Genomic DNA, 24,076 nt, shown 5'->3' on the forward strand with positions numbered 1-24,076 from the left:
TCAATTTGTCCAGATAGGATTAAAATTCAAAACAATCCTCCAAAGCACTTGCAACCCTTCCCACCTTGGTATTGTCCATAAACTTTATTAATGTGCTCTCCACGCCATTAACTAAATCACTGATGAAGATATTGATCAAAACCAGACTCAGAACTGATCCATGCGGGACCCCACTTGATATGTTCTTCCAGCTTGACTGTGAACCACCACTACTAACTACTCTCTGTGAATGGTTATAGTAGCTCCATCTAGGTCACTGGCTCTCAACCTTTCCAGACTACTGTACCCCTTTCAAGACTATGATCTGTCTTGTGTACCCCAAGTTTCACCCCACTTAAAAACTTATAAAATCAGACATAAAAATACAAAAGTGTCACAGCACACTATTACTGAAAAAATTGCTTACTTTCTCATTTTTACCATATAAATTATAAAATCAACCAATTGGAATATAAATATTATACTTACATTTCAGTGTACAGTATACAGAAAAGTATAAACAAATCATTGTCTATGAAATTTTAGTGTGTATTGACTTTGCTAGTGCTTTTTATGTAAACTGTTGTAAAACAAGGCAAATATCTAGATGAGTTGATATACTCACTATAAGACCTCTGAGTGCCCCCGAGAATCACTCATCTAGGTTGTATTTCCCTAGTTTGTTACAAGGTCATGTGAGATAGTATCTAATGCCTTACATATGGTGACCCTCTTCAGCAATCCATTCCTTTCTGTGTCCAGGTGTCTCTAAATTTCCCTCCCTGTTCCCAGGACTCTCCCATACCAGACTGGATTTGGTTTGGGGCACTCCCCATATCCCTCCACAGCAAAAGCAGAATTTTGACTGGCTCCCCTCGCTTTGTACAGGAAAAAAAAGGGGGGGGGAATTATGTGCTCCCTCAACCACTAGACTAAGCCTGAGGCAAAGACATTCTAAGATACCTTAATCCTCCTGGCTGGTTTCCATCATGTTGTGGCTCTCTGCTGCTCAGAGTTCTCTAGTATTATTTTGTAATAATGACAGACAACTTTCCTGTCTGGTTTTAAAATTCAAGTTAAGACAATATATGTGTCCTTCATGTGCTGTTTCTTCTTGAATTGTGACTGTCATGGAGTCCCCGGGTGATGCTCTGGAACTGCTCCCCACAAAGCCTGTCAGGACTTTGGGGAGCCTCCTCTCCCTTGGAGCAGACTGTCTTCAGGGCAAGAAGATCACATGGCTTCACCTTCCTGGGTCTGACCGTGAAGCATTCAGCATATGCCCCTCCGTGTGCTTCCCACAGCAAGTCCACCCAGGCGGGGTCCTGGGGAAGTCAGAGGGTCCTGCACGCACCCCCCACCTCGCGGTCAGACGTGACTCTTAGCCAGCCAGTAAAACAGAGGTTTATATTAGATGACAGAAACACGGTCTAAAACAGAGCTTGTAGGTACAGAGAACAGGACCCCTCAGCTGGGTCCATTCTGGGGCCCAGCGAGTCAGACAACCCCATCTGCCCTCACTTCCCATCCCCAGACAGCTCAAAAATTGAAACCCCCTCCAGCCCCTCCTTTTTGACCTTTTGTCTCTTTCCTGGGCCAGGAGGTCACCTGATCTCTTTGTTCACCTTTAGCCATCCCCTTGAGGGGGGGGAGAAAGGCCCTAGCCATTTGTTGCCAGGAGACAGCGTGTCAGCCATTTATGCACGCTGGAGACTTAAGAAATGCATAGGGGAAACTGAGGCACCCACACAGTATTCAGAGGAAACAATAAGAACAGTCCCACTTCGTCACAGTGACATATTCATAATTCAATAAGGCACATCATATGAACGATTATTTAAACATTTAAAAACAAGGTGGGTTGCTGGCTCTTTACAAAAATTGGCATATTTAAGCACAAAAAACCAAATCCTGTTACTGTTGTCTTTAAAACAAAAGCACGCATTTTCTATTGCAGTGCTCTCTTCTCTGTCCTTCTGCAGCAAGAAGGCTATGCTCAGCACCAGTAAATGCTGGAAGGCACTGTTTAAAAGTGTATTTTATTTTATTTGTGTACTTGAATCATAGATTCCAAGGCCAGAAAGAACCACTGTGATCAACAATTCTGACCTCCTATGGAATACAGGCCATAGGAACCCCCCAAAATAATTTGTAGAGCAGATCCAATCTTGATTTAGAAAATTGTCAGTGATGGAGACTCCATCAAGACCCTTGGTAAGTTGTTCCAATGGTTAATTACACTCACCATTAAAAAAATTACACCTTATTTCTAGTCTGATTTATTTCCTGGCTGGCTAAAATTCCTAATCCCTACTCAATCAGAATCTTATATTAACCAACAAAAAGGGAAAACAGAAGGGGAAAAAACTCCTATCAGATTCTCATCACCATAGTATTAAAAAGACAGACTTATTTTTAGCCCATTTTCTTCCCATACCAATAGATCTTAGGATACAGTTCCTGGTGGTTAAATTACTATTACTATTATTTTTTTGTGCACACTGGCAACTTTTTATAGATACATTCTGGCACCATGGGTAAGGCAAACTATGCAAAGCAGATTAAAATAAAGAGATCTAAGTGTGAATGTTTATTTAATATCCAATAGAGTACAATTATGTAAACGTAAAGAGTTGAGCAGGGGACATTCTATGCTCCAGTAGACAAGCTCAAGACACAGTGCGAGCCTTCTACCCGCATGGAAAAGTCCTAGATAATTATATTCCTGCTATACAATTCTACAGAATAATTTTAGAAGACTATCAGTCTCAACTGAATTCTATGGGGATTAAGTATTTTTGTAGGATCAGATTGTATCATCCTTGCTTTCTTTATATTTAAAATAATAATAAAGAACATACATAAAGAAACATATTTGGGTCCAGATTTTTGAAGGTACTTGTGTGTTGCTGCACCCAGGGCTTGTCTACACTTAGAACGCTGCAGAGGCGCAGCTGCAGCGAAGACACTACCTATGCTAATGGAAGAGCTTCTCCCATTGGTGTAGGTAATCCATCTGCCCAAGAGTATAAATTGACAGAAGAATTCTCCTGTCAACCTACCGCTATGTTGCTCAGGGATGTGGATTTTTCACACCCCTGGGTGATGCAGTTATCCTGACCTAATTTCTTAGTGTAAACCAGGCCTTAGGGTATGTCTACACTACGAAATTGGGCCGAATTTATAGAAGTTGTTTTTTTAGAAATCATTTTTATACAGTCGATTGTGTGTGTGCCCACACACAATGCGTTAAGTGCATTAAGTCGGCAGACTGCATCCATGGTACCAAGGCTAGCGTCGACTTCCGGAGCGTTGCACTGTGGGTAGCTATCCCACAGTCCCCGCAGTCTCCGCTGCCCATTGGAATTGTGGGTTGAGATTCCAATGCCTGATGGGGCAAAAACAGTGTCGCGGGTGGTTCTGGGTACATGTCGTCAGGCCCCCCTCTCCCTCCCTCCCTCCACGAAAGCAACAGCAGACAATCGTTTCGCGCCTTTTCCCCTGGGTTACCTGAGCAGATATCATACCACGGCAAGCATGGAGCCCACTCAGCTCACTGTTACCGTACATCTCCTGCGTGCTGGCAGACATGGGAATGCATTGCTACACAGTAGCAGCTCATTGCCTTGTGGCAGCAGATGGGGCATTACGATTGGTAGCCATCGTCGTCGTATTCCTGGGTGCTCTTTTAGCCGACCTCAGTGAGGTCGGTCAGGGGCGCCTGGGCAGACATGGGAGTGACTCAGCCAGGTCATTCACATCTTCTGCCAAGCACCCAGGAGATGACGATGGCTAGCAGTCGTACTGCACTGTCTTCTGGCGAGCAATCAGGAGATGATGATGGCTAGCAGTCGTACTGCACCGTCTACTGCCAGCCTAAGATGTAAAAGACAGATGGAGCATATCAAAATAAGAAATTGACCTGATTTGTTTTGTGAAATCAATGGCCTGCTAAACCCAGGGCTTTGAGTTTAATCCTTGAGGGGGCCATTCTGTGTGACAGTTGTTTGTGTTTCTCCTTGATGCAAAGCCACCCCTTTTGTTGATTTTAATTCCCCGTAAGCCATGTCATCAGTCACCCCTCCCTCTGTCAGAGCAACAGCAGACAATTGTTTCACACAAAACCAGGCAAGGAGGTGATGGCAGCATGATGACGAGAGTGATGAGGACATAGACATGGTCAAAGACTTCTCACAAAGTATGGGCCGGGCAATGTGCCCTGGCAATGTGCACATCATGCTAATGAGCTCTGCATGGTCACTTGTGCTGATCAGCTCGCCACGCTGGTCAAACAGGAAATAAAATTCAAGTTTGCGGGCCTTTTCCTGTCTACCTGGCCAGTGCATCTGAGTTGAGAGCGCTGTCCAGAGCGGTCATAATGGAGCACTCTGGGATAGCTCCTGTAGGCCAATACCGTCAAATTGCATCCACACTACCCCAAATTCAACCTGGCAAGGCCGATTTCAGCGCTAATCCCCTCGGAGCGAGAATAAAGAAATTGATTTAAAGAGCCCTTTAAGTTAAAAATAAAAAGGGGGGCTTCGTTGTGTGGACGGGTCCAGGGTTAAATCAAGGTAACGCTGCTAAATTCGACCTAAAGTCATAGTGTAGACCAGGCCTTAGTGTCTTTCAAAAGGGATTTAATAGCCAATAGATATTAAAAGTCTACATCCCAACAACTATTGAGGAAATTTAAACTCAAGTGCCCAAGTCCTTTTTTAAAGAGATTTAGGCTCCCAAATTAGTTAGGTGGTGTGACACTGAGCACAGCAATAATGCCTAGATATCTTGAAAAATCTGGACCTAGGTGCTCTAAGAATTATGCTTACAATGACTACTAAGCAGCAATTAAAAAAAAACAGAATTTATACACAAGTAACAAATTAACCTCCCTTTTCCCCATGAACATACTCTCAACCTTCCCTATCAACCCTGCCAAATAAACTGCATTTGCAGTATATACGGAGGGTCCTCGAGTTCTGGCTATTTCAGACCAAGGATGTGGAGCAAATTTCAGAGTCCTGAGGCCAACACAACAGACATTCTGCCAACAGCCCGTTTTTATTTATTTAAATTATTTATTTTGATAATGAGGGAGATCCAGCTTGAGCACCCCCACTGATTGCAGCTGCCAGCAGGAAATCATGGGAGGAAGGTAGTCTCTGAGATTGGCCTGGGCCCAGATCAATTAAGGCTCTTAGGAACATCAGACTTTTTAGCATATAGGATTATACTACTCTACCATTCCTCTTGCTCTAGCTATTCCATGCTGCCAGCATAGCTGTTTTCCACAAGTACTAAATTCACTTTTGTTTTCCCTAAAATAACTGAAGTCATTCAGTATTATTTTAGAATGAAATAATTCCCTGAAAATAAAAAACGAAAGTTCAGCACTAGACTAATAAAGACATTATCCGAAAGACTTACAAAACTTGCAGCAACATATAGTCAGCGAACATTAGCGACAAAGTGTAACTAACCCATCCAATTTCAGTTTTACTTGCTGCATTTTTTTGTTTTGATATATTGATAATTCTGTAATCTAAAACTGTATTCCACTGAAGAGGCTTAGGACAAATTCATAATCAACATACCAGCAACATGCTCTAGCCAAGTTGTGGCCCAGACCAAGCAACAACTGAAAGGGAAAAGGAACCTCTGTGCTAGATTCACCAGACCAATAAAAAGAATATTCTTGAACGCAGGATTTAGCCAATGCCAATGCAAAGGTCGAGAAGAGAGAGAACATCAAAAAGGTGCATCTTAAAAGAAGGGCTAATCAGGGCCTGAAAACTTGACCTACTAGCCAGAGGCAGATAAGAAATATTAGCAGGGCAGGTCCCTGGTGAGGTCCTGGGATAATGTTCTGGTGATAAGACTAGTTCATCCCCAATCCCAGCTACTGAAGAGAGAGAGAATGCTGTCTCTAGACCCTGCTCTGAGGCTCTGTTTTTCACATCAGCCTCTACGTTTCTTTCCTTGCATCAGAGTCTTACTCATGGCTGTGAAAGTGGTGGGAGAAAAGCAGAGTGGCTATTCTACTTGTCCCCTAGCATTCTGGCGGCTGGAAGGGACAGACTCAGTCGGACGGAAATTGCATACCTCTCACACTCCTGGCTTCCATTAGGGAGATTCTTTGCAGCCATGTTGGTCTCTCTAGTATCCTAGGACAAGATGGGTGAGGTAATATCTTTTATTGGACAACTTCTGCCAGTGAGAGACAAACTTACACAAAGCTGAAGAAGAAAAGCTCAAAAGCTGCCAGTGCGGGGGGGTGAGGGGGTCGGGGGCACTGAAGACTACTCCACTAACTCTCCAGCTTCGGGGCAGGGGGGCAGATTGGCCCTGCCTCCCTTACTAATCCCTGCTTATAGCTTTCACCAACAGCATTGGAATGAAATTGACATAATTCTTGTTTGTTTTACTGGTGCCCAAAAATGTGTTGATGTTGATAGGCTATAATACCCTTACAAACTACAGTTACAGCTTCTGATTGGATTACATTGAAGCCTATGGAATTCAGTTTCCTTCTCATGCTTCTTTCCTTAGATCTATTAACATTAGGACTTGAAAAATCCACACACAAATGGGAAGGAGGAACCCTTTCCTGGTGAATAGGCTGCAGGGTGGGATTGGGTTGAGAAACAAGACATTTATTTCTGCAGAATTAATGCTTTAACTTAAAACTCTCCACAAAACTCTAGCTTTGATTATTGCAAAGACAGCCATGCATATATGATCCAATGCAGCGCTTTCTTCCTAAAACTACACCCATCTTCCACACTACTGACATTGCTATGAGTTTTCCAAGCAGCAACACTACTACGATCAGTTTTCACAAATGCTATCCACAGCCCTGTGGACAACTGAAACCCTGGCAAGAATTACATCAATTTCATTTTGCACCTTCCTGGGAAAGCTCTGAGTAATAGAAGAGGCAGATGCTGTTTGCAGGGGGTTGTACTTATAGGCAAGAGTAGCAAAGATCCTCTTCCCCTTCTCAAAACAGTCAGGAAGATAAAAGGAAGGGGTTAAGAAAATGGATTTCTTAACCCCAGCTAGGCAGCACCAAAAAAAGCACATAGTATTTATGACACTTTCAAATCAAAGTTGAGCTGCAATATAACTGGGCTGTGACTGAGGTTAGAACAACGATGTTCCCCTGAATGGTTGCAGACTTGCCCACATCCAATCAGTAGGTCATTATTCTAGGCCTTTAAATGTAAAGTCAGTCGATAGGTGCTTACCAGACTACCAATTCTGACCTGTTTACTTTTTATTTCTATTTCTCACCCTAATCTTGAAATTGCCAATAGTTATTATGGTAAAAATCTAATTAATGCTCACTAATGATTGAGAGACCCATTGCAAATTACTGAATTTGCCAATTACCAAGTGAGTGAACAAGTTAAAATATCACAGAATGTGCTCTGTTCATTTATTCTGACAATTGTAGTTTGCTTTAAATTATTTATGACACTTCAACGAAGATGAATTCTCTTGTCTGTTTTTGTAAAAATACTGCAGTCTCTGCAATGGTACTAAATTACTGATGTGGGTGATCCTCTATCACAGGAGAGTAGAAATACTGACCTGGGGGGTCACTTGCATGATAGATGATCCATATTTATTGGCCCTGGACCTCTTTCTCGGAAAGTGTAGATTTTGAGATAGCTGTACTTCCCTGAAAAAAACAAAAAATCCACCTAAGATGCCTTAGCAACAGAAAAACCTGCTTGTTTTAGGGTCCACTCCAATGGGAGTGCTAGTTCTTGGGCATAATAGATTTGGTTTGTATAATCTCTACGGCTACTCTCTGATGACTGAATCAGTGCGTCATTTCCTCCTGTTTGTTCAGGTCACTCCTGCAACACAGTCTGTCTTCATTAGAAAGAGGGTGCCCTTCCATGCTATGTTTAAAACTTAACAGAGCACACTTTACTCTGTAGTTCTAGAAAGTTTTGCTTTCCTTCCTTTTCTCTTTTGACCAGCTTCGTTGGCTAAATCATGTAAGTAAGCTCCGCACACATGAGACACTGAATATTATCACTTTATAGTCCAGTGTTATTAGGAGCATTGCTCAACCTTCAAACCTGCCAATGTGTGTCACGTGCCATAAAAATGTGTGACCCAAAGTGTGGAACACTTGTGTTTTGTTGCCCCACAACTGAAAATGTGTTTTAACTATCAAATGTGTTTTAAAGCATTTTTTTCCTCACTATCTTAAATAAATGAGCTTTTCTTTTTTAAAAATTGGAAAACTATCATGTGCAGCCATACACATCCCTCTGCCATGGGCCTTCAGATGTTCAAACACAAACCTCTGCCATTTGGGCTAAGAGGAAAGCAGTTATTTATGTGGATCAACTCCTAAGGTTACCAACTTTCTGATTGCAGAAAACTGAGCTCCCTTGCCCCGCGCCCCACCCCTGCCTGGCCCCTTCTCCGAGCCCCTGCCCCCTGCTCACTCCCCCCCGTTCCCTCCATCACTCGCTCTCCCCCAACCCTCGCTCACTCACTGGGCTAGGGCAGGGGGTTGGGGTGCCGGAGGGGGTGAGGACTCCGGCTGGGGGTACGGGCTCTGGGGTGTGGCCGTGGATGAGGGGTTTAGGGTGCAGGAAGGTCTCCAGGCTGCAGCCGAAGAGTTCGGAGTGTGGGAGGGGGTTCCGAGCTGGGGCAGGGTGTTGGGGCATGGGAGGGGGTGTGGGATCCGGGAGGGAGTTTGGGTGCAGGAGGGGGCTCACAGATGGGGCAGGGGGGTGGGGTGCAGGAGGAAGTTTGGGGTGTGGGCTCCAGGTGGCACTCACCTCAGGCAACTCCCCAGAAGCAGCAACATGTCCCTAGGTGCCTAGGCACAGGGGTGGCCAGGCAGCTCTGCATACTGCCCCCACGGGCAGGTGCTGCCCACGCAACTCCTATCGGCCATGGTTGCCCCTGAGCTTAGGAGCCAGAGGGACATGCTGGCTGCTTCTGGGAGCCACACAGAGCCAGGGCAGGGAGCCTGCCTTAGCCCCACCGATCAAATTTTTAACAGCCTGGCCAGCGGTGCGGAACCGCCAGGGTCCCTTTTCGACTGGGCATTCCAGTCTAAAACCCGACCCCTAGCAACCCTATCAACATCTAGAGAAGGATGTGACACACTTTGCCAGTATTCAGAGTAGCAGCCGTGTTAGTCTGTATCCGTAAAAAGAACAGGGGTACTTGTAGCACCTTAGAGACTAACCAATTTATTTCAGCATAAGCTTTCGTGGGCTACAGCTCACTTCTTCGGATGCATAGAATGGAACACACAGACAGGAGAAATTTATACATACAGAGAACACTTTGCCAGTAGAATGTTGGGGGGAAAAGCAAGATTCCTGGGCTCTGCTCCTGACTCTGGGAAAGGAAATGTGGACTAGGAGTTGGAGCGACAGTCACCAACAAGATACGTAGGTGCATAATTTGACATGTTTATTATGAATGGACAGTATGGCTCAGTGGATGGTTGTAGCTCCTGCTGCAGGAGCTTCAACCCCTACATCAGCTCATCCTTCTGCCTAGCAATTAATTCTGCCCCCCCACGAAGCCTGTCCCTTAAGTCTTCAAATCAAATCTCCTCCTACATCTGTCCCACAGCCTCACTTCTGCTCCTCCTACAACTGCAGGGGCTCTTCACCCCTTTCCCGTGGGAGCCACCATCTCCCCCGTCCCAAGGCTGAGGGTTGTACAGAAGCCATTCCATTGCTCATGGGGGGCGGAGGAGGAAACCAGGCTGCCTGCTAGGGTTGCCAACACTGTAATTCAAAAATACAGGAGAAACTCAGAGGCCCAGGGCCGCTTAGGCATGATAGGCTGGGCTAAATTTGAGTGGCACTGTGACACTGTGCACCAGATCAAGTTGCCAACCAGCGGCACTACCCTGGTTGAAATATGGGAGGAAAGGCATCCTGTGCTTATTTACTATGGGACAGACAATATTTAATTTAAATAAGGGCAGAGCCGGTGGTATACTCGCTGATGAGGCCCAGGGCAGAAACTAAGAAATGGGCCCCCAGCCTGAGCCTTGCTGTGCCGGGCTGAAGCCGAAGCCCAAGCCCTGCCTTCTGGGACTGAAGCATGAGCTGTCTAGCATCGCAGTTCACCCCTCCAAACGTTCCTCCGCACACCCCTAAGGGACACACCCCACCGTTTAAAAACCTCTACTTTAGTGTGATTTATTTCCACTTTTGGAGATTAAATTACTGTAATACTCACATTACATTTACCCAGAGTGACTGTGCAGATATGATGTCGTGTAGCGTTGCGGGGGCCCCTGTTGCGTAGGCCTTGGGAAATTGCCCTGCTTGCTACCCCCTAACATTGGCCCTGAATAAGGGACACCCCTTATAACATGGGACTGTTGGCAACCCTACTGTCAGCTCTTGAGAGGAGGGTGAGCACCGTCTACCTCCTGCAGCAGCTCTGATTGGCTGATCTTCCTCAGGAGGCGGGGAAGGCAGCCAATCCAAGCGCCCCCTCACCGGCAGGGCTACAGTTCCCAAAGGGCCAGAGCTTCTGGCTTCAAATTGCCAGACTGGCTCCAGCCAGGCTGAAATCCCACGAGATGGCAACAGGGAGATCAGTGCAGGGGTACAAAGGTGGGCTTCCCTCCAGCCTAGTGCCAGGGCTACTCCTTACAGGAGGCAGTCACATGCAGCCAGCATTCAGTCCCTCAGTCAGTCTTGTTTGGATCTTTCACGCAGCCCCCTAGTTTGCAGCTATGCCCAAGTATTTGTCTGTCACAACTACCGCTGCCTCCTTTGCCAGCAAGGGGCTGCTTCCCAGGTCAGCTCCCAGCCTGCTGCTCTGCTCATATACAGATTCTGCCCTCTTTGACCTCTGGCAGTCCAGGAACTTGTGCTAGAGGGATTACATTGCCCTCTATGGGCGCGATATCACACTGGTGGTTAGCACAGTACAATGTTTACTAGAAACTGAGGCGAGAAGCAGTTTATGAAAAAATCTACCGCAGGGGTTCGCAACCTTTGGGAAACAGTGTGCCAAGTCTTCATTAATTTAAGGTTTCACATGCCATACCGGCAGCGTGGGTGGCAGACAGAACCCCAGACCGGCCCCTACCAGCCAGGGTCCCGGCCGCTGGCCCCGCTCAGCCCGCTGCCGGCCCAGGTTCTGTCCATCCAGGCCGGCAGCGGGATGAGCAGGGCCGGTGGCCGGGACCCCGGCTGGCAGCAGCATGCCACTAAAAATCAGCACGCATGCGGCAGGTGGCCGACCCCTGATCTACAGCCACACAGCACTTTTGAACGCCAGAAAGCACTTAAAGCATTGTCTGTCTGCCACCACAGACAGATGTGGCAGCGTAGTCTAGAGGGCATAGAACTAGACTGAGACTCAAGTTCTTTTCCCATGTCTGCTACTGGCTAACCTTGGGCATGACTTGCCTACAGTGTGTATGGCTCAGTCTGACCTTCGAAGCATATCTGATGTGACTTTAATTAGCAACCAGCAAGAGGAGTATGATGCAGAGCTAAACGAATTACAAACAAGCAATAAAACATTTGCATTTTTATATATTTAAATAATAAAATAGCAAATGTTTTATTTCTTCGATAGTCATGCTTGTGGCATTACAGCATATTTACTAGCTATAGAAAATGGATATTTACTTTATGCATATTTGTCAGTGTGTATTTAACAAACACATGGCCTATTGTACATAGATGTGTATAGTCATAAGTTTGTCACACTCTTTAAATTAGCGTAAAGACAAACACTATCTTAGGGGAGATCTCTCTATGAAGTTGAACAGTTTGTAGATATATTTTTAGGTGTCTAATAGAATGGCAAGGATGTTTCGTACAGTCAATCTACAGCCATTAAAGCCAGCTGAAAAGAGCAGCAGAATCCCCGTGGCAGTTGTCCAGATACCTGAAATGACAAGTCAAAGCCACATTTGCTTGTTTCTATCAAAATGTTTATTAAAAAAGACTTGATAGGAGTTATTGTTTAAAGCTCTGTGTGGGAGCAGAGGAGGAGACCTCTCCCATAAAGCAAGTCTAAATTAAATCAGAGAAAACAGATAAGACGTAGGAAATCTAGTGATATCAAAGCCCTGAATCTTTGATTTATAGTGTTTGGTTTGACAATTAAGAAAAAAAAAACACTTAACACAAGATGCTACTATGTTGTAATAAGCCAGAGCTGTACAGACAGATGCCACAACTTGAGCAGCGAAGCCAACCCATAGAGGGGGCATGATCAATGTATCAAGTTCTTGTATTATACACATAATCCTCCCCTCCCTTTTTATTAAACTTCCATATAATGACCTTCCTTGTGGATGAATTGACGCCCCATCCTGAAGACAGTCAGTCACTCACAGAAGCATAGCTCTTCCCTCACAGAGTCTCACTGAAATAAACAAGATATAGTAAAAGAGAACCTATATGTGAGGGAGGGGAGTAACTACGGGATTGGGTCCTTGGCTGACAGATGACAGAAATGGGAAATGAAGGTCTTGATGTAAACTTCTTTGGAGGACCCCAGTTTCAGGACACAACAGTCAGATTCCCAAATGCATAATTCCAAAAGGATCTAATCTGCAGAAATCCCTCCAGAACTATTAGAGATGGGACTTTCCTTGTTGCTACTAAAATGCAACTAAAAGCTAGGAAACTATGCATACAGAGATACAGTGCACCTCAACCCATTCCATATCTTATATCCAAATGCTTGTGGTATAGCTAGACAGAGCAATCCCAGAGTATGTCCTCAGAATATCAGATACCAGAGAGGTATCTAAAGGGACATGGGAATCATTGTGGACATCTCAAAGACCACATCTGCTCAATGTGAGCTACAAATAAAATAGCAAACAAGATTTTAGCATGCACAATTAACAAGATGGGAAATAATACAGAAAATGTTATAATGTTATTAAATAATCAATGGTGTGGCCTCATCAGGAATGTGGCATACAGTAGTGGTCATCCCATCACAAAAGAGATATTGAAGAACCAGTAGGAGTTCAGAAAAAGGCAATAAGAATGATATGGGGCATGAAGACTCTCATATGGAGATAGACTGAAGAGACTAGAATTATTCACCTTAGAAACAAGCTGAATTAGAGGGGACATGATCAAAGTATATAAAATAATGAATGTCACAGAGAAGATATGAGACAGATTGTGCTCCCTAACACAAAAACACAATAAAAATGAAAGGTAGCCAATTCAAAACAGATAGAAGGAAATACTTCTTCACACAATGCATGGGCTGTGGAACTCTGCCACAAAAGTCACTCACTGAAGTACTGCTTGGCCTTAGTGGCACAGCACTAAGCAAGACTGAATGAAGGACTGGACAATTATACAGATAAGAATATCCAGTGTTATAATAGCAAATAAGTTTTGGAAGAGAAACATCATGCCCCTTTAGGGCTTCCAGCTAGTCTCAAAACCTAGGAATTAGGACAAGACCTAATATGGGAGACAGATTATCTCATGTCAGTTTAATGCAAAATTTCTTGCCCCTTTCTTTGAAGTATCTGGTACTGAGCACAGTTGGAGACAGGATACGGTAGTAAATGGACTATGGCTCCGACCTAGTATGGCAATTCTTATGATCCAATTGAAACTGATTTTCTGGATGTTTGTTCAGATTCAAAATTAAATAGGTTTACCCTAACCTACTGATAGTTTAAAGAAATATAGTCTCTGAGTTACATGAACATATTCTGTACTGGAATGAGTGTTCAACTAAAATCCAGTGCATACAGCTTCATCTTGAATGTTCAGACAGTATTTTATGGTTGCAAAGAACCTATGATATTTCTTGTCCCTTGAGAATCCTTCAGAATGAAAGATACATGTAAGATTATTATGGCCTTCTCTCACTAACTTATTGATAGAAAAACCATGTATTATAGCTATTGTGTATTATTTCAACTGTGAATTAGAAAAAAAAATCTACTAGTTATATTTATGAGGAAGCAACAACAACTTTAAATGTCATGAAGTCCCAGATTTTCCAACAATGGCTTGTGCTTGCTCTTTTCTAAAAGGCTCCCTATGTTTAAACAGTAGAAGAGTCACTTTCTGTACAAGCCTCTAATAAGTAAAATGGTCTGTACTGTAGCTGTAACAGTTAGCTTCATAATGGTATATACACGTTTATTTTTTTAATACTTGAGCCTGGATGAGAAGCTAGAATCTGCTGGCACATGATATGGAGCTTTATTTTATTTATTTTGGACACTCTTGCCTTTTCTTTTTTAAATTGTATTAGCTATTTGTTCTAATGAGTCAAAACACCTAGTTAATGCAGATTGTAAATTGCATATTTTTTGTAATTGATTAATTCTGTCTCCTGCTCTGGCTAAGCAGAAGAGTCATTAGAGTTTTGCCATGTAGGAATTGTTAAAAGTAAATGGAATCTGGAAGAACACACGCTCTACGGAACTGTAGTGGTTTATATTAGAATAAGGCTATCTTGCCAGTTTGGTTTAGTCTCAGTCCCCGAATCAACGTGGCAGCTATTTCACTGTGAGCCAGGATGTTCATTAGAGGGAACATTGTTTTTAAATGAATTGTCCAAGTTGTATTTCACTCCTTGTATTTTCCCCATCTTTATTCTTAATTCTTTTAATGGTTAAATTGAACTTTAAGGATTCTTGTATTGGAGACTTTGAATTAAAAAATGCATAGGGCTAACTTCAAAAAAAAAAAGTTGAAGAGGTCCCTTCTTTTTAAATACATCTAGGTATTTCACACTTCTGTCTGAAGATCGTTTTATTTATATTTTTACAGTAATCTAGGGAGTGTAACAAAAATATATTTCTTCATTTTTTCTATAGGTTCATTTTAAGTCCAAAAGGGACCATGGCGACCATCTACTCTGACAGTTTGTCTATCATAGACCATAGGACTTCCCTATATTAATTCCTGTTTCAAGTTCAATTGCCATGCTTTAACTAGAGCATATCTTTTAGGAAAAAACACCCAATCTTGATTTTAAAGTTTCCAGTGCTGGAGAACCCATCACAACCTCTGGTAAAATGTTCCAATGGTTAATTACCCTCCTCTGTTAAAAATTTGCACCTTATTTCCAGCCAGAATTTGTCCTCCCCTCCCTCCCACAATCTTTGCTGATATTAGATTTTGTCCAGTGGGGATTTTTTTAAAAGTGGGTTTAAAAAAAAAAAAAAATTAAATATATTTTTAAATAATCCAATTTAAAATTGAATTTTAAACATAAGTTCAGTCCTAGACGTACTATAATCTATTCAAATCATTTAAATTAAATACAAAAATAATATTAAGAAGGACATGTTTGCTGCCAAGTTTTAAAGAAAGTCAGATCACTGAACTGGTGGAAGTCACCAAGAATTAGAGTTTGTTAAAGTGCAAAAACAGCTTTTGTCAGCAGTATCCTCTTCTACGGGTGCAGATAGAATGTTTTATTCCTTTCAGTTTATTCAACTAGTTCAGTTCAATGGCTAGGCCATTCAAAATTAAGAAACTGATTGGGAGTTGAAAAAGCAGGAAAGCTAGTTTTCCTCTTCCAATCTTCACTTCACTTCTTGATTCCATTTCCTGTTTACATGGGGTAAGAAGTGCCCCATGATTCCTCGCAACTCTTTCTACTCCCTGGCACAGGTTCATAGATTTTGGAGTTCTAGTCCTTTTCTCCTCAGACTTCTGTTGACGGAGCTTTTCCATCATATCCTCCGTGTTCCATGTCTTTCCTTGATGTTCTCTTCTTCCCATGCTTTCTTTGCTGGTCATTCTTCCCTCATTCTTAAAACATGCCCAGCCCAACTCAATCGTGTGCTCTCCAGCCTATCACTGAGAGTACCAAGTTCATCTTCCCCCAAATTTCCTCCATGCACACATTGTCTTCCCTCCACCTGCCTGCCATTCTCCTCCATGTACTATTTTCTACTACATGTATCTTCTTTTCTTCCGTTTCCACAAGACCCAGCATTTCCAAACCATAGTGCAGGCTTGGGGAAGCACATGCAGCATACACTTTTCCTTTTGTTTTTTTCTCCTCTGCCAATGAATAAAAATTAGATATGAGAGGATGAAATCTACTAGCTCTAAAATCTTGAAGGACATTGTGACCAGAAACAAACAATCAATTCAATTAACTAACTACAGACAATTCTTCCTTTGTTTAATAAATCATAGAATCACACGGTTAGGAGGGACCTCAAGGGTCATCCAGTCTATTCTCTCCCCCCAGCCCCCCAAGATGCAGGATTTGTTGTGTCTAAACCATCAAAGACAGATGGCTATCCACCTTCTTTTTGAAAACCTCCAGTGAAGGAGCCTCCACAACTTGCCTAGGTAGTGTATTCCATAATCTAACTGTAAGAACAGTTGAACAAAATCCAAGGGAAAAATCTCCTAAATCGACTATGCTGTAGTTTGAACCCATTGCCTCTTGTGCTACCCTCTGTGGCAGGACAGAACAATTTTTCTCCATCTTTCTTATGTCAGCCTTTCAAATATTTGGAGACCTGTCCTCCCCTTAATCTCCTCTTTTCCAAACGAAACATACCCAGTTCCTTCAGCCTTTGCTCATGGCTTGCATTCTATCCCTTTGATCATTTTTGTTGTTTGCCTCTGGATTCTTTCCAATTTCTCCACATCCTTTCTATATAGCAGTGACCAAAATTGGATACAGTACTCCAGCTGAGGCCTAACCAGCATGTAGAGCAGTACTATCACATCCCATGACTTGCTATACCTCTGTTAATGAAACCCCAAATTGCATTCGCTTTTTTTGCAATAGCATCACATTGTTGACTCATGTTGTGGTTGTGATCCACCACAACTCCCAGATCCTTCTTGGGCAGTGCTGCTGCCAAGCCAGGGATCCCGTATTTTATATTTGTGCATTTGGTTTTTCTTCCCTAAGTATAGCACCTTACATTTGCCTTTGTTGAATTTCATTTTACAACTGAAAAATGTGTTTTGATAAAAACTTATCCTTCTTAAGTACTCAGCACCTTTAAGGTAGCTTAATTCTTTTTAAAATTCAAATTTTGTTTTTGTGTATTTTAAATGTCCATCTAACTAAACATTTACATAAATCCCAAGTAAAAAATAATCACCTAGTAAAGAAATGAATCATTCACCATTTTCTAATATAATAAAAAGGTAAAAATTAAGAATCTGGACAGATATAAGTTGAGCTATGTAACTACTTTAAGAAGTATGTATACATATCCTCCTGATTAGCAAAAGAAAGAAAGAAAGAGTACACCAAAATTTAGTGTAAAGGCTATATTTAGTTGCAAATCAACCTTTTTTAGTAGGTACCAAACAATGAAATTCAGTCTTTTAGGCAAATAACTAAAAAGTACAAATGCAAAACAATTTAAAAAATTCAAGGTTTCCTGATTGATTTAAATCAAAGCAATTTAAATCACCAATTTTAGTCATTTAAATCAGCAATCCATGCTAATTTGGTCTATAGTTTCAGAGAACAGAGTAACAACTGTAAAATCCAAAGCCACAAAAATGGTTGTAAGACTCTGGAGAAGATGTGGTGTATAAAACTATTTAGATTTCAAGATGACAGTGTCTCTTTAAAATACGATTTTTTTGCTTTAATTTAGGATAACATTTTGTTCAGTTATCCAGTTCCAGTAAAGGAATGTTTGACATTTTATCTGCATAAGTTTTAAATATCAAAAGGTTTGAATCTGAAGAATCTTTCATTTATATCAGGGTTTATCATAAAAGAAGGGCTAGATTTACTCAAGAGGCGAGCAAAAAGGCATGGCAGATAGACAGCAAGCATTTTAAAATAAAAGCTATGCAAAACTATTTTGTAAAGGTATGATCCCTCAGTATGATTGTACTTGGAGCTGCATAATGTTTTTATGTCTGCTGTTACAGTAATTTTAACAACTTTTTCCAGAGCTGTTCTCCAAAGAAATATTGCATGAAACCGTTGAGTAGTTTGGATGACTGTGTTAATAGACAGAATAAGAGATTCAGTGGGAGAATGAATTCTAGTGCTAGATTGTTCAATCCTATGACACTCTTTCGTATTCAGAAGACATTTGTCAGAAATTTCTGCACATGGCCCCAAGTTTCCTAGAATGACTACTAATTTTGGATGCCCCACTAGACATTTCAAAGGGGCCTGGTGTTCAGTAAGCATGGGACACCCACACACTGAAAGTCAGGCAGGCCCTTTTAAAGGTAAGATAAATCAACATTTCCTATAACATTATGGATTTAAATTTTCAGAGATTAAGGGCCTGATCATCTCTGTCCCTCAAGGTCATGAAGATCTGACCTTGTGAGTATGGGCACAGCCTCTAAGGCAGTGGTCAGCAACCAGTTGATCGCGATTGACTCTCCCAGTCGATCACAATCTCCAGTGGTGCAGCGGGTCTGCCGCTTGGCTTGCTCCCTGCCTGCCACAGCCCCACACCACTCCCGGAAGCGACCAGTGTGGCCCCGCAGTGGGGGAGTTGGAGTCTCAGTGCACTGCTCCTGCCTGCAAGCACCGTCACCCCAGCTCCCATTGGCCGGGAACGGGGACCTGTGGCCAATGGGAGCAGAGAGGGGGAGCACACAGAACCTTGCAGGGGAATGTTGGTCCCTTCCGGGAGTGGCATAGGGCCGGGGCAGGCAGGAAGCCTGCCTTAGCCTCGCTGCGCCACCAACCGGGAGGTGCCCACGGTAAGTGCCGCCCGGTGAGAGGCCGCACCCCAACGCCCATCCCCCTCCCAGAGCCAGCATCTCAAACCCGCTCCTGCCCCCCAAACCCCTGCCCCCCTTCCAGAGCCAGCATCCAATACCCCCTCCTGCACCCCAAACCCCCTCCTGTACCCCAAACCTGATCCCCTCCCAGAGCCAGCACCCCATACCGCCCCTTCACCCTGAACCCCCTCCTGCACCCCAAGCCCCAGCCCTAGCCCTGAGCCCCCTCACAGAGCCAGTACCCAACCCCCTGTCCTGTCCCCCCTTCCAGAGCAAAACACTCTGCACCCCAACACTCTGCCCCAGCCTGGAGCCTCCTCCTGCACCCAAACTCCCTCTCAGAGTTTGCACCCGTCACCCCCTCCGGCACCCCAACCCCTGCCCCAGGCTCAGCCTGGAGCCTCCTCTCACACTGCGAACCCCTTGGCCCCGGCCCAGAGCCTGCACCCCCTCCCGAACCCCAGCCCAATGAAAGTGAGTGAGGCTGGGGGAGAGCGAGCGACGGGGGTGAGTGGGTGAAGTGAGCAGGGTGGGGCTTCACGGAAGGGAAGGGACCTCGGGGAAGGGGTGGGGTAGATCTTGGGTTGCCCTTAAATTCAAAAAGTGATCTTGGGCCTAAAAAGGCTGGAGACCACTGCTCAAAAAGGTATGTTCTCTCTTCCTTCATTTCTATAGAAGACACCGAACAGTTGCTCTGCAGACACAGGACTCCACAAATCAGGACTAGTTTTTAACAGGAGCAGGATCTTTTTAACTCCTTCAACTCCACAGGGACTTGTAACCATCTGTAACCTTGCTAGTATTATCGTACTTGGGTTCCTTTTCTGCTGGAGGTAAGGAGTGGATAGCAATGAGGCAGCAGCACAGAGGAACTCAAACTGTGGGGCACGCCCCCTAAGGGGGCACAGAGGAATGTTCAGGGGGCGCAGTGGGGCCTGGGGGCAGGCAGAGAGTACCACCCAGCCCCACTCCAGCCTCACCCCCAGATGCATCCCTGGCTCCCGGCCACAGCCACAGCCCTGTCCCTAGCCTTGCCCCCCCGCCCCAGCCCCCTGACTGTGGCCTGACCATGGCTTCCACTCTCGGCCCTCGTCCCAGCCCCACCCCTAGCTTCAGCCCCTGAGCACAGCTGTGTTCCCAGCCCCAGCCCCACCCCCAGCCTTGGCTCCCTTACCTTTTTCCACACCCCTCTCCCGAGCTGCAGTCCCGCTCCCAGCCCTGGCTCCCTGTGAGGAGATGGAAACCTGGAGGTGGGGACGCAACCTTGAAAAGTTTGTGGACCACTGCAGTAGCAACTGCTCTGTGGGCCAGGAAGCAATTTATATAACCCTTGCTTTCATGCTGTTTGTTTTTTTTAAAGGCATTGTCAGACATTGGAAATGTTCCCTGAATCATTCAGTGCTTAAAAGGAGGCTGAAGTGAAGCACGCATATTTACAAAAGGTGATAAGCAGTGGTGAGCTGCAGCCGGTTCGCACCGGTTCACGAGAACCGGTTGTTAAATTTAGAAGCCCGTTTAGAACCGGTTGTTCCTGGAGGGACAACTAGTTCCAAAAGGGCTTTTAAATTTAACAAAAGCTCTAGCAGCTCCCTGCCCTTCCCCCGGCCCCAGCTCACCTCACTCCGCCTCTGCCTCCTCTTCTGAAGCTCCTCCGGCTTCTCCTCCCCCTTCTCAGATTCCCGCGAATCAGCTGTTCACGCGGGAAGCCTGGGAGGGCTGAGAAGGAAGCAGCGGCTTCCACCAGGTGAGCTTGAGCTGGGGCTGGGGGTGCCAGCGGGAGGATGGCTCCAGGTGCCGCGCCGCCTGGCGAGGCCGCAGCCGGACCCTGGGGCCAGGCAGCACGGCTCCTGCCCCCCGGTTCCAGCTGCGACCTTACCGGGCAGCACGGCACGGCTCCAGCACGGCCCCCGGGTCCAGCTGCGACCTTGGCCGGGAGGCGCGGCTCCTGCCCGGCCCCCGGGTCCGGCCCCGACCACGGACGGGAGGCTCCGGTCCCAGCCCCAGCCCAGCTGGGCCCCCACCTCCAGGCAGCACGGTAAGGGAGCAGGGAGGGCATGTTGGATAGAGGGCAGGGGAGTTGGGGGCGGTGGATTAGTGTCGGAGCGGTCAGAGGGCAGGGAACAGGGGGATTGAATGGGGGCAAGGGTCCCGGGGGGGCAGTCAGAAAGGAGCAGGGGTTGGATGGGGCGGTGGGGGGCAGTTAGGGGTAGGGATAGTCAGGGGACAGAGAGAAGGGGTGGTTGGATGGGGTAGGGGTCCCGGGGTGCCATCAGGAATGAGAGAAGGGGTTGGATGGGGGTGGCAAGGGGCAGTCAGGGGACAGGGAAGGGGGGTGGATAGGGCACGGGTCCCGGGGGGGGGCTGTCAAGGAACATGGGGGTGTTGGATGGGGCAGGAGTCCCCGGGGGGGCATGACCCCCTCATGGGGTGAGGAGGAGGGAACCGGTTGTTAATATTTTGGCAGCTGATCACTGGTGATAAGTAGTTGTTTACAATAATAAAGACATCTGCTGAAGCAATAAATTAATTCAGACATAGGATAACATTTTATAAGTAGATTTCTGTCTGGTCTGGAAAGGCTCTCAACTACTTCTGCCATAAGCAGCTGATGTCCTGCATGGTATTCCTACTGAGAAAAAGGATGCTAGAGCTTTGTTTCACAGAGTTGTGCTCCCAACCCAAAAAAGCATGCTGAAATTAAAATGTAGCACATTTCCTCTTCTCTATATCTCAGAAGCCAATGAAGTAGCTCTTATATGCCATGAATATTGGTAATACAGAGTTCCAAGACATGAACAGAAGCCAGGTCAAGCCCTCAGTTCACTCCGTGGGAAACCTCAAAGCTACACCTAGAGGTCATGCAGGCTTTGCTAATGAATTTAGAGGCAGCAATGATGCTGGATCCCAATAGAACAGCAGGGAAACCAGGATTTAAGATTCCTTCACTAATCTGAACACTGGAACTATTAATATGTTATGGGAGTGTATGTTGTTGCTATGATTGTCTCACAGATACATTAACTGGGTTCTGCATCCATCTCCTCCACAAGCCACCCCCAACTCCCCTCCCACCCCCATTGTCTTCGCCATACATTTTCTCTCAACATCTGTTTCTCCCAGGCAGACTCTTCGTTATCTACTGAATCAGCACTGACTTGGGCTCACTCAAATCTCCACAAAAAGTATGCCTTAATTCACCCTATCCCCACACATAAGAGAGACTTAACAAGAAAGATATACTATTCTGCACTAATCTTCAAATGCCTGACATTTTTTCTTTAAGTCTCAGCAACAACTTCCCTTTTACTATTCTAGTAGATGTTAAACTACCAAATCCAGTGTTCTGCCCAAAAGTGACAAGGTGAGAGCAACAAGTGACGTGTCAAATTTTTAGGACACTTCTGGAAAGCAAATTTCTCCAAGTTCCAGTCCCTGAGGGATACTAAAATGCTTTTATAAAATCATTTATTTGCTGTGACATCAATATAGCTGGAAAAATGTTTCCTGGCCAAAATATATCTCATCTGAATAAAGAGTTTTAAAATATTCAGACATTTGACTAGGAGACTGCCTGTTGCTGATCAAAGAGGAGCTAGTCTTGGTTAATTCTGCCCGCACCCTCATTTTTAAGGTGTGAGAATTTATGTCCATTTAATGCCCAAAAGCCACTTATGGAGGGTCTCAGCTCTCCACCATGGAAAGGGAAGGAGTCATCTAATTCCACAGCACCATTCCAGCATCCCCTCTGACCTCCCCCAAAGAGCTCTGAATACAGAGAAGAGATGGAGAAAGAGACACTTTGCATCACTCTGCCACCTACTGACACTACAGAAGAAGCCAGTGCAACTAATGGCTCTCTCCATGCTGCAGAGATCTCTGCTAATGGTGTGTTTCAGGGACAGCCATCAGCTGGGGAAGCCCTGAGGGCAAGACTGGCTCCACGCTAGAGGGTGTGGCAGGAGACTCCAGAGCCAGTGCAAGCAAAGGCCTCATTATGGAACTAAGGGGGGTCTGCATGGACTGGGGACAGAAACCCTGTTTGTTCCACATCAATCCACAGCCTGGTCCAGAACAATTTGGGGAAGCCTACACCTGGGGTAACTCAAACTCCTCTTATCCTTCCCAGGTTTTTCCTGCAGGATTTTCAGTGGGAGGGGCAATCTGAACCTTAAACACTCTGCATCTATAGAACAAGTACAGACTAGGCAGTGAAAGCTTTGCCACACTGCCTTGCCAATATTCTGCCCAAGCCCGATCACCACTAGCCTGGCAGTTCCATCCCCCTGGCCCATTCAATCTTTGGCATATGCTGAGGCTGCAAACCAGCCATAGTGCGAATATATTTGTCTACAGGGAACCAAACTGAATTAATCTCATTATGTGCACTGTGAAAGGCTAAGGAAGATCACAAATCTGAGAACTAGGCAGCCTGACCTTCAGCACAGATGCCTGCATTACCAGCAGAGGGATGAAGAAGAGAGAAGGAAAATGCAAAGACATTTACAAGAGGAAATTACATTTTTTTTTATAAGAAGAGCGACAACTAGGATGTCACCCCCAATCATTTTATGCCTTTTGCATTAACTGCTGCCAAATAAAAGACATCAGGTCCATCTGGCACATGTATACTTCCCGGGCTGCCAAATGTTCCTTAAGATTCAGTGGATTTACGGTTGGGTGTATTTGCAAATTCCAATCTCCTAACTGAGCTGTGTTCCTGAATAGAATCCTTGCCTCTTGAAATCCCTAGAAGGAGGTGAGCAGAGGTACGCTGTGATTATTCAGTGTTTGTTATACCTGTACTATGTATAGTCCAATTTTCTTGATTACTAATGGGGTTTTTAAAAAACCAGGTGCAAGACAATTGTAAAAACAATTCTCCATCTCTAGATGAGTTCTAGGTAAGATGTGAAATCATTCAATCAATGAAAAGGGAGGGAAAACAGATTATGTTGACATATCTGGCTAACAACATACCAAATTCATCCAGAAAATAAACATTTATACACATCAACTGCAAGAAGCTATCAGTGCATAATTTAGGATAATTTTTACCTTCCACATTTTATTAATATTATATCTTCCCTTTAAAACCATTTTATTTTCCCCAGTAATTGGTGATAAAATGCCCTCTTGTGGACTTGAGTGTGGACCACCTCAGTAGCACCAAGAGATCCTGAATCTACAGAGACTTCACATATTTCTGAGAATTTCTGTTTAATTTAATAATGGAAAGCACAGCCTAGCTTTCCAGCAGAAATGGATACCCACAGACCCCAGTAAGACTATATTTGGTTACTAAGTATCTCATCCATATACATGTTTTAGGGTTCTAAACCGTGCAAATATGAAAGCACTGCTATCCTCAATGTAGCCACAATTTACTATAA

The 24,076-nt window shown here is 44.6% G+C and overlaps 1 protein-coding gene across 2 annotated transcripts in view; it reads right to left on the reverse strand.

The window, feature by feature from the left end:
• The window catches only part of KLHL29 (kelch like family member 29), a 544,343-nt gene that overhangs the window by 506,382 nt on the left and 13,885 nt on the right, over positions 1–24,076 (reverse strand). The window lies entirely within an intron of this gene.

This window comes from Mauremys mutica, chromosome 3, assembly GCF_020497125.1.
Source record: "Mauremys mutica isolate MM-2020 ecotype Southern chromosome 3, ASM2049712v1, whole genome shotgun sequence".
NCBI classification, from domain to species: Eukaryota; Metazoa; Chordata; order Testudines; family Geoemydidae; genus Mauremys; species Mauremys mutica.